This window comes from Anastrepha obliqua, chromosome 1 (assembly GCF_027943255.1).
Source record: "Anastrepha obliqua isolate idAnaObli1 chromosome 1, idAnaObli1_1.0, whole genome shotgun sequence".
Classification (NCBI taxonomy): domain Eukaryota; kingdom Metazoa; phylum Arthropoda; class Insecta; order Diptera; family Tephritidae; genus Anastrepha; species Anastrepha obliqua.
The window spans coordinates 112,071,695-112,082,601 of NC_072892.1; the positions used below are offsets into that span (position 1 = coordinate 112,071,695).

Below are 10,907 nucleotides of genomic sequence, written 5' to 3' on the forward strand. Positions count from 1 at the left end.
AATTATTTCAGATGTTATTTCCACTTTTATATTTTGTATTGGTTTTGATTTTATTTCATATTTTTTTTAACTTTAATTAATTTTGCTTATTAATTTTTTTCTTCTTCTTTTCTTTAATTTTGTATTTTATATATTTTATTTTTATGTATTTTTTCATTTATATGTTAATTTTTATTGTAATTATTGGTTTTTTACTTTTTATTTTGTTTTATTTTATTTTGTTTCATTTTATTTTATTTTATTTGAGCTTAATCCATCTCGGCTATTGCCACATCCCGGATAAAATTTTCAAGGGATTGTGCTCTGGTGGAGCGTAGTCCAAGTTCTACGCCCATGCGATTACTATTGCTTAAATATTTAAAAATCTTCGAACTATTGCACATGTGTCCAGTATGGTCGACATCTGCATGTCTTGTAAAAGGTGTTGGCAGTCATACTTCTTCAAGTTTTTTATTAAATGATTAGGCACTAATCCAATGGAAGATATAATAATTGGCATTATATTCACTTCCCTCACTTTGTAGGTACATCCGTTTAAGTTCTATGTCCAAAGCTGCATACTTCGATATTTTGGTGGAGTATGTGCTTTGGATGTTGCGATTAAGGGGCACCGCTATATCGATTACTTCGATTGTTTTATTTATCTTGACGAACAAGATGATGTCAGGTTTGTTGGCAGCTGCGGTTTGATCTGTGGAAATAAATCTGTCCCAGTACAGTTTAAAATTTGCATTTTCCAATATTGCCTTTGGTTCATATTTAAAATACAAGACTTCTGCTTGTAAGAGACCGTGTTTTATCGCAAGTTGTTGGTGGAGGATCTTTGCAATATTGTTATGTCTCATGACATATTCACGGGGGGTAAGTACGCTACATCCAGCAATTATTTGGTCGATTGTTTCACCGTAAATGCTGCACCTTCGGCACCTATCTTCTATTGCCTCGCCATGTATCGACCTTCGGAAATTCCTTGTTGGGATAACTCGGTCTTGGATAGCGATTGCGAAACCTTCTGTTTCAGAAAATAGCTTTCCTCTTTTCAACCATAAATTGGATGATTGTGCGTCTAACCATTCCATTTTGAGATCATGGGGATGGGCACCGTGTATTGTTTTTGCCTTCCATGCTGCGATCATTTCTGCTGGGGATTTAACCCCCTCAGGTACTTTATTTTATTTTATTATATTTTATTTTATTATATTTTATTATATTTTATTTTACTTTATCCTATTTTATTTCTTTTATTTTATTTCATTTTACCTTATTTATACTATCATATTTAATTCCTTTTCATATAATATTTTGTTATATTAAAATTTTATGACAACTTATTTTAATTTATTTATTTTTATAATCGTTTTATTTTGTTTAACTCTATTTTTGGTTAATTTTATTTCATTTTGCCCTGTTTTATTTCTTTTGATTTGTCAATATCCTTTAATTCAAAGGGAAATATTATTTTATTTGTAATTTATTTTATTTGTATTTTAACACATTTTATTTAATATTATTTTATTTTGCTTTGTTTCATCTTTTTGTTTATTTTAATTCTTTTTTTTTATTTTATTTGTGGGCAAAAAGTAAGGTGAATTTATTTGTCAAACTTCGCGGGATTAAAATTTCGCTCTAGTTATTTTTTTCATGAGTTGGCAGCACTGTTAGTAACATCTGGGCCAAATTTCATGTGAATGTCATTATTAGTGGTGATTCGACCATGTCGCAGAAAAATGTTTACCTATAAGTGGTACACAGACTTCAAAGAGGGGCGAGAACGTGTTGATGACTTGGAGCGCTCCGGACGATCATCGACGTCAACAGATGACCAACACGTCAATAAAGTGAAGGAGTTAGTGCTCAAAAATCGTCGGTTGACTGTTAAAGTCCTTACTGATATGATCGGAATATCAGAAGGATCTGTGAAAACCATTTTGAAAGACCATTTGGGCCTACGAAAAGTCAAATCTCGTTTGGTACCGAAAACTCTCAATTTCTTGGAAAAAAGTCGTTGCGTTGATGTGTGTGAAACAATGCTTTCAGACTATCAGGACAAGCTCAAATGCATCATTACGGGAGATGAGACTTGGATTTATGCTTACGACCCTGAAACAACCGACCAATCAAGCGAATATCATGCTAAAGGCGAGGCCAGACCGAAAAGAGCACGTGAGTTCCTTCCACCTCGCTAAACTGTTAATAAGGAATATTATTTGAGCGTTATGCTTCGTTTACGTGAAGCAATTCGTCTAAAAAGACCAGAATTATGGGCCAACAACTCTTGGGTTTTGCATCACGATAATGCACCATCTCACACTGCACTCGCTCTTCGTGACCATTTCGCCAAAAATTCCACGCATATCGTTCCGCAACCACCGTATTCGCCTGATTTGGCTCCGTGTGAATTCTGGCTATTCCCAAAACTCAAGAGACCACTCCGGGGAACGCGTTTCGAGTCGATTGAGAAGATAGAAGCTGAATCGAAGAAGGTGCTGATGGCTATACCGGAAATGGACTATTTGGCATTTTCGGCGATTGGAAAAATCGTTGGCATAAGTGTATTTCATCGAGAGGGGACTATTTTGAAGGGGATGAAATTGATTTACAAGAATAAATAAAGATTTTTCATTTTACAACCAAATTCACCTTACTTTTTGCCCACAGTAGTATATTGCTTTTTTTATTTTATTTCACGTTATTCTATTTAATTTTGTTGTTTATTTCATCAAATAGGTGGATGCTTCTTTACGAAATAAGAAAACATTTCATCGTGTGGTCGTTCCAGCGATTTGAAAACAAAAAACAGCCACCTAGATCTCCACCTGTACCACATTTGCGCACGTTAATTACGTGATCTCCAACAGAAGCTTCACAATAGTGGACTGTGCTTTAGAGAGCGTCATATGAATTCAATTGTAATTCAGAAAACGTTAAATATATTTCAGAATTGTCAACTAAAGGTGAGTGCCAAAAAGTGTCAGCTCTGCTTCATAAAAGGTGGGAATAGGTATCAAAAGTACTTCAGAATATATTTTACTGCACTCATATACATATACTATAAGTACATATCACTCATTTTTGACAAGAGTGTCAGAATTCATAGTAAATTGATAACTTTGTCGCCTTTTACTCAACATTTTTGTTTCTTGGATTATGGCATTGGTGCTGCTAAGGATGGATACGATATCTTCTGAAGGACACTAAACACTATTCAGACTATTCTGAAATTTATGTTATGCTTTTTAACATACATATAACGTTTTCTAAAGTACTATCGGAATGGTGTAGACGAAATGACTTCTGACTGCTCCAAATACTTTCACGGATAATAAATTGCAAACTTCTTAATGTCGCATAAGACCCAGTGTAGGGTACTTTTCGAACTCACGCCCAACTTTCGGTAGTTTTGTTGTAATTGCTGAGCGTATTTTTCATGCGTCTCCGGTTTTAATAAATTTGTACACAAAAAAACTAATTTTAAAACGAAATAAATACTAAAAATTGCTCGTTACTTGACTTTTGCCAACCCACGTGGGATGCTCAGAAAAGTGGCAAAAAGAAAAAATAAAAACAAAAAAACCGAAAAACATGAGTTGAAAAACAAATTATACAAACCATACAAATTGATATAGGTTGATATTGTAAAGATTTATTTAGATAAACATTTTGTAATTTGTTCAAGGACATTTTATAAATTAATAATGCGCAGATGTCTATTATCGTAAATGCATTTAATTCCCTGTAAAATTAGACTGTGGCAGAAAGCAGAATAAAGTTTGTGAAGAAGATGTTGCTAAAGAGAAATATGTTTTTTAGGATATTTTTTTGTGAATTTGCTGATAAAATAATTTTTTGATATATTTTGATTACTTTATTACTAAACAAAATTGTATATAATACTCTAATTAAAATTATTAACAAGTTTTGAAAAAAAAAAACCACCTCAATGTTTCAAAATAAGAGCTGTGCTGTATTTTGTATAAAATAATAACAACGTATGAATTCATAATTCATATTTCTTTTGTAGATTATATAGAGATTGACGAAAGTCAGTCCCAACTCTGTGGCTCATTTTTCCAGCACAGTACAGAGCTTACTAACAGAGAGGACTCAAATAAGGTCTGTTACAGACAAAGCTGAACGAGGTTAGGTTGTATTATGCTGCGACAAACCTTGTATTTATTGTGGAATAGTGGTGCAGTTCCGGACAAGTCTATGCTGAGATTATAAAAAAAACTCAAAATTTTTTCTTTCTGGGTCTTTCACCGAGATTCGTCACGCACGAACCCATTCGCCTACGGCGGTGGCTCAAGAGTTGCTTTGATTTAAAAAAAAAGTTGTTTGCTGATAGTCTATTGAATTTTCCATACATATCGAATTTACGACATATTATATTTCATATGGGAGAAAATACGCAACACCATTAACGCGCCCTTTGAGCCACTCCAAATTTGCTTATTTTATCTCAGAATTTAATGGCTTTTAAAACTTCAAGCTTACATTTTTTCGAAAAATTCTGATTGAAAGTTTTCTGATTCTTCTAATAAAAAGTTGAAATTTTTATGAAAATTTGTTGAATCTTTTTTTATTTTTTCCCCATTTTTGCTCAAAGTTTGAAACATGCATTGTGATGGTTTTTGTTGTAGAATTAACTCCAGTGCACTCTCTTTTAAGCGGACACTTAAGGGACTGAAAAATTTGTCCGCCTACGGAAGCTGTCCGAGAACTATGTAAAAGAAGTTAAAACTGTGTTTTGAGAGGGTTAAGGAGTTATGGAAGGCTTGTTTGCCCAAAGCCAAGAGAAAAAAATGTAAAAAAATTCTTAACGAATTGTGGTATGTACTGAAAAAAGTGTCCGCTTATGAGAGTGTCCGTTAGTATAGAGTGCATAGTTTATTTTCATTAGAAAATTATTGAAATTAAATAAGAAATTTACAAATTGCCTAAACTTGTCTCAAAGTGGATGTGCTATAATTACGCTATATTACCTTATTTAACTATTGGGTACTCGAAAAAGTCTTTTCGTATTTTGTCAATAGATGTCGTTGGAGTCATCCATCTCCAGTGCTACCAATCACTGTGTCATATCATATGGCGTTGGAAAGGTGACATTTTAAGTTTCATTTAACCAAAAAAAAATTAAATTCGTAGAAGTTAAAAAAAAGTGTTAGCTGTTCAAAAATGAGTGAAAATAATGAAGAAATTCGCTATATTTTGAAATTTTTGTATAAAAAAAAGGGAAGAATGCCACGCAAGCCACCAATGAAATTTGTGAAATTTACGGAGACGATGCTGTATCAGTTCGTGTAGCACAACAATGGTTCGCTCGTTTCCGTTCTGGAAATTTCGATGTGAAAGATGCACCTCGCTCCGGTCAACCTATCGTTGAAAAAGTCGATGAAATTATGGAAAAGATTGACCAGAACCGTCACATAAGCTGCGATGATATCATCATCATCAAGGTTTTGAACCATCTAAAAAAGGCTGGTTACAAAAAGAAGCTCGATGTTTGGGTACCACATGAATTGTCTGTGAAAAATTTAATGGACCGAATTAACATCTGCGATTCTTTGCTGAAACGAAATGAAACCGAACCATTTCTGAAGCGAATGATAACAGGAGACGAAAAGTGGATCAAATCCGACAATAATGTGCGAAAAAGATCATGGTGCAAGGGTGGTGAAGCTAAACAAATGGTCGCAAAGCCAGGATTGATGCCTCGAAAGGTTATTCTGTGTGTTTGATGGGATTGGAAAGGAATCATCCGCTATGAGCTGCTCCAGCCTGCTCGAACGATTGATTCTACACTTTACTGTCAACAACTGATGAGATTGAAGCAAGCAATTGAAAAAAAAACGGCCAGAGCTGATCAGCAGAAAGGGCGTCGTCTTCCATAAGGACAACGGTAGGCCACACACATCTTTGATGACTCGGCAAAGCTTGGCTGGGAAGTTTTGATGCACCCACCATATAGCCCTGACCTTGAACCATCGGACTACCATTTGTTTCGGTCAATGCAGAACTCCCTGGAAAATGGCAAAAGGTGGTCGACCAAAATGGTACATATTTGGTTTAATAAAGTTCATTATAAATATAAAAAAAGTGAGTTGAAATTTGATTAGAAATACGAAAAGACTTTTTCGACTACCCAATATAATGATTAGCTCATACCTTAGACTTTTTTTCAAAAACACTAGAAGCTATAAATTAGTACCTACTAAAACAACGCAGTTAGAAAGCAGAATAACAGCTGATTGTTGCCAACTTAATTTTTTAATTATGATTATCAAAGCTATTTTTTTAGTAAATCTGGATTAATAAACTACGTCATACTTTATGACGTCATTCTAATATTTTGTTATGGCTCCACATCCAAATGACGTGTGTTTCTGCTATAAAACTAGGCTTCCCGTTATTTACATTCCAATCTTAATTCTACGTAGCAATGCTGGACTAGTATGTCCGATTACAAAATTTTCCATTTTTTTTAATTTATAGAAACTTTAGATTTTTTTGGAACAGGGTGTGCATCTCTGAAATGCATCTCAAGAGTAGTACATTAAATGAAATTTGAATTAGAGTATTAAAGTTCCCTAAATTTAAGGAATAAAATCGAAACTGAAAGTTGCAATACTAAGACTATTAGAAATTATTTTTAAAGAATTATTTTGGTGGGTATTACACCTAAAGCCTGAATAACCATTTAAAGTTATAGGGATTGCGCAAAAACAAATTAGGTATAATTTTTTTATGATTATCACTTTTTCTTTCTCTTGCTAATCCACCCGCATTAGTACTCACTAAATTTTTTTTTGTTTTTGTCAGGCATTTTTTTCATTAAATGTATTATTTAATCCACTTCACTTTTCTTCAAATTGTAACTGTTTTGGTTTAATTGCCGAATCTGCTTTGATTACTTACAATTCTTAACTGTTACACCGCGTTCTCCGCCGTAGCTTTTATTCGCCGCCCACGAGAATTCTCTATTGCCGGCATTCAGCCTTCACACGAACTTTTATGCAACCAATTTTTGCGATACTGCCATTTCGCTTCTTTAGTAGTTATTTGCGTTGATATACTGGGCATGCAACAACTATAAAGCCATTACTTGTTAAAAAGCTTATGAATGAAGTCTATGTATGTTTTCATAGATGTTTCATAAAATTATTTCACCAAATTAATTAATTGATAAAAAATTTTCAGGAACGCGTATTATTTTAATATTTCACAATATTTACTGTTAAAAAAGGAATAAATGAATATTTGTAACCCTTCAAAATAAACCCTAATTATATTGAAGAGAAGCCGGCACACCCAACTCTGTTACTGTTGGTTTGAAAAGAAACACTCGATCGTTTCTACGAGTACTAATTTGGCCAGCTGAGCCAAACGGACCCAGCACACGTTCAACCGGCGGCACACACTTGTAGCGACTGATGCTGACGTCCATTCGGCCAGCCAGCGACGTCTTGGGGTGATGTCGTGCGTCGTGCAAACACCAATGCCCCAGCAGTACTGCTTATGCCGCGCGCCTCCGGCAACCACCCACCCCGGCATGCCACTTGAGAGTACTTTTGCAACTACAAAAACGCCACGACAACAACATCAGTTGATCGGTCGGTCGCGCGGAGCGTGCTAAAATAGCTGAAACATGGAACGCCAAATGTGAAACGAAATTTGAAGTGCTTAGCGGCGATCATCTGTCTACATGAGTATTTGTGCTCACTTGCGTATTTCTGCCTTTGCAAATGTATGAACATACATATTTCTACCTTGTAGAAAAACCACTAAGTTGTACCGAACTGGTAGACTACTGGTGAATTTAAGGGCATGAGTAGTTCACATACCGTATTTTTTTCAATAAGTAATAGTTCAGAACTGATGAGATGGACATCCCTCTGATGATGCATCCGAGCCAAAGTTAAATTCTACAGCATATACACATGTATGTATGTAAAGGCCATGTTGCCGTGCGATTTGAAAACGCACTGAATTGTAAAAAAAATGTATTTTGCAAAACAAAATTAGAAATACGATGGCTGCTACTTGTGTTTTGCGATATGGCAATATCAGTGTGGGTATACCAAATCTTGCAGCGTCATTCTAAATTTTATTTAAAGTGAAATAATATAATTTTGGTTCTTTTAATAATTTTTTTTAATTTTTGCAAATAAAATATACTTAAAAAATTTTTTTTTTCAAAAATAAATTTCAAAAAATGTTTTTTTAATTTTCAAAAAAATTTTAATTTGAAAAAAAAATGTTAATTTTCAATAAAATTTTAATTAAAAAAAATTTTTATTCAATTTAATTAATTAAAAAAAAATTTATTTTCAAAAAAATTTTAGAAAATTTTAGAAAATTTATTTTAATGAAATTAAAGGAGCTATATAACTGCATATCCAGACGTTTCCTTAATAGATATTTTGATTAAAAAGTTCAAAATAGAAACTACAATTTTTTGAAATATATTAAATTTTCAAAAATTAAACTGTTACCATTGATTTATTTTGTAATTTTAAATAAATTTTAAAGAAAATTCTTGAATTAAAAAAAAATCGTATTTGCATTGTATATAAAATTTGGCAACGAAATCTTCAGTTTTTTAAAGTGAAACAAAAAACAGTTCGGTTCTTTTAATACAGTTTTTCTTTAACGTTTGCGAATAAAATATGATTTAGAAAAAAATGTTTTTGAAAATAAAAAAAAACTTGTATAATATTTTTTCTTTTAATGTTTTATTTTTTAAAGTACATCTTACCTTAAAAAATTATTATTTTAACAAAATTAAAAGAGCTATTAAAGTGCATATCCGGAAGCTTTTTAGATACTTTGATTAAAAAGTTTAAAATTGAAATGATAATTTCTTGAAATATATTAAATTTCAAAACAAAAATCAAACTTTATCAAATAATTTTTTTTTCAAGAATTCCGGAATTTAAAAAAAAAGTAAAATTCAGGAATTTTTTGAAATTTTTGTTTCATGTTTTGCTTTTTTTTTTTTAATTTTTGGAACATTTTTTGTTTGCCATTAGTTCTGAAAAACACACTCCTGAAAAGCCAATTTTTTTTTAATTTTTAAAATTAATAACTGAGAATATGCTTAATAATCGGTGCAAGTTTCATAGTGGCAATCCCATAAATTTTCTGGTCATATTCAAATACCTTCAGAGAATCAGTGAAGAATACCGTGTATCTGCTTAATAATGTACATATTGACGTTTCGATCAAAGCAAACGGATGTCAACATGTAAAATACGACCATACATGTTAGCATTGTAGTAGAGCAGTACTTTACATTGACTTCCCACTGGTTCGCCGTATGCTTGCCACTACGCACCTTTCAGTGATTAATGAGCATAGTCTCAGCTATTGAAAACAACAAATCAATTTTCCTTGTTTCCGAAACGGGTTTTTTTAAAAGCTACACTTTATCACACTGGAATAAATCTCAAAATAACTAAATTTTTGTCTACATTTTTTCAGTTCACGTTTTATTATAAGAATACTCAAGCTGTCCAAAATACTTGAATCTATTGACTTGGAATTGATCTATTTATATTTTTATTCTTATTGATAGTACTAAAGGAATACTTTCTTTTGGCATACACATTTAATTGGGGACTTTGCAGCTGGTTCCGTACTAGTCACATTCGAGCTAGTGTGATTTTTGTCATCAAATACCAATTTACGAACTAGTTTGATTCCTAAGTAGTTTGGTTTTTCCCTACAGTCATATGTCTTCATGGTATTCCCTATGTGTGAGTCTCCATCCGCTGGTTGTGCGCTTACTTGTGCAATGTGTTTTGGTGTGTGTGTGTGGCTTGTGTGAAAAATTTTAATAACAACAAATTGCGATCTAATGCAAACATTTGTACATTAAGTGGAAAAGTTTTAAAGGAAAGAAGCATTAAAAAGTAAAAAGAAAAAGTTGTGTAAATATGCGAAATCTGGTCGCCGGTAAAAATTGGCAATTAACAATACGAAAATCAAATATTGCAGCAAATAAATAAACAATACCGCACATGATACCGCGCACAAATGACTCCGCGACCCAAATTCATTTGCTGATCTTTCGCCAGCTGGAACGCGATTGCCACTTCATATATTCTGGAACGCGGCGCCGGTAAGCAAGCTTCTAAGAAACTAAAAGATCAAAAAATTGACCTTAAAAGCGTGAACGTTTATTCAAAATAGTGCACGTTGTTTTTTTCCTCTTCGCTAGCGCGTGCTCTTCCCTACGCCGACACTTTCCAGCTGCATACAAAATTTTAAATATCTAACTTATTAACTTAAATATTATTTGAATACTTAATCAATAAACAATTCATACTCACCTTGGGCATTTTCTCTAACTCATGCAATTTCTTGTTATTCAGTAGAATGCTTAGCAGGCGCACAACAATACTCGTAACTGGCACGATTATTTGCGGTTGTGGTTAGCAGCGAGGCGTGACTTTGCTCACTAAACGAGCATCTTCACAATGACAAATTGCTTATTGAGTGGGTTGACTCACCGATTACCGATTGTTATTATTACTTAAGTACATACCCCCACTATGAGCTCATAATTATGCGTTCTTGCTTTTGATTAATGGCTTTAACTCAAATAAACACAAATGTGGCATGCGAATACATACGCACGTACATACATATATGTAATTAAAGTTCTTAATAAGTAAATGAATATTGCGAATAAGTAAATGAATATTTGGGCTAATTTGCTTTAAATGGAATCGCATAGACTGAGAGGAGCTTATATTGTAAATAGGTTTATTTTTCTTGGTAAGCATAATATTTTTTCCCTTTTAGTTTCATATTTGCTTTGTCTACATATTTTTATTTTTATTGTTTGAAATTTAGAAGCTACCTACACTTGTACATTATACTTGGATAAAGTACCTCCCACTTCT

At 33.0% G+C, this 10,907-nt stretch overlaps 1 protein-coding gene across 4 annotated transcripts in view; it reads right to left on the reverse strand.

Moving 5' to 3' along the window:
- Positions 1-7,464, reverse strand: part of LOC129235627 (uncharacterized) — a 79,619-nt gene extending 72,155 nt beyond the window's left edge. For 2 of the 4 annotated variants that reach the window (XM_054869569.1, XM_054869568.1), the window contains exon 1: positions 6,916-7,457. The gene's annotated coding sequence lies outside the window, so the exon portion shown is untranslated. Of the gene's footprint in view, positions 1-6,915 lie in introns of all 4 variants that reach the window. The other 2 variants (XM_054869571.1, XM_054869572.1) reach the window with 2 other exon arrangements.
- Between the last annotated feature and the right edge of the window lie 3,443 nt (positions 7,465-10,907).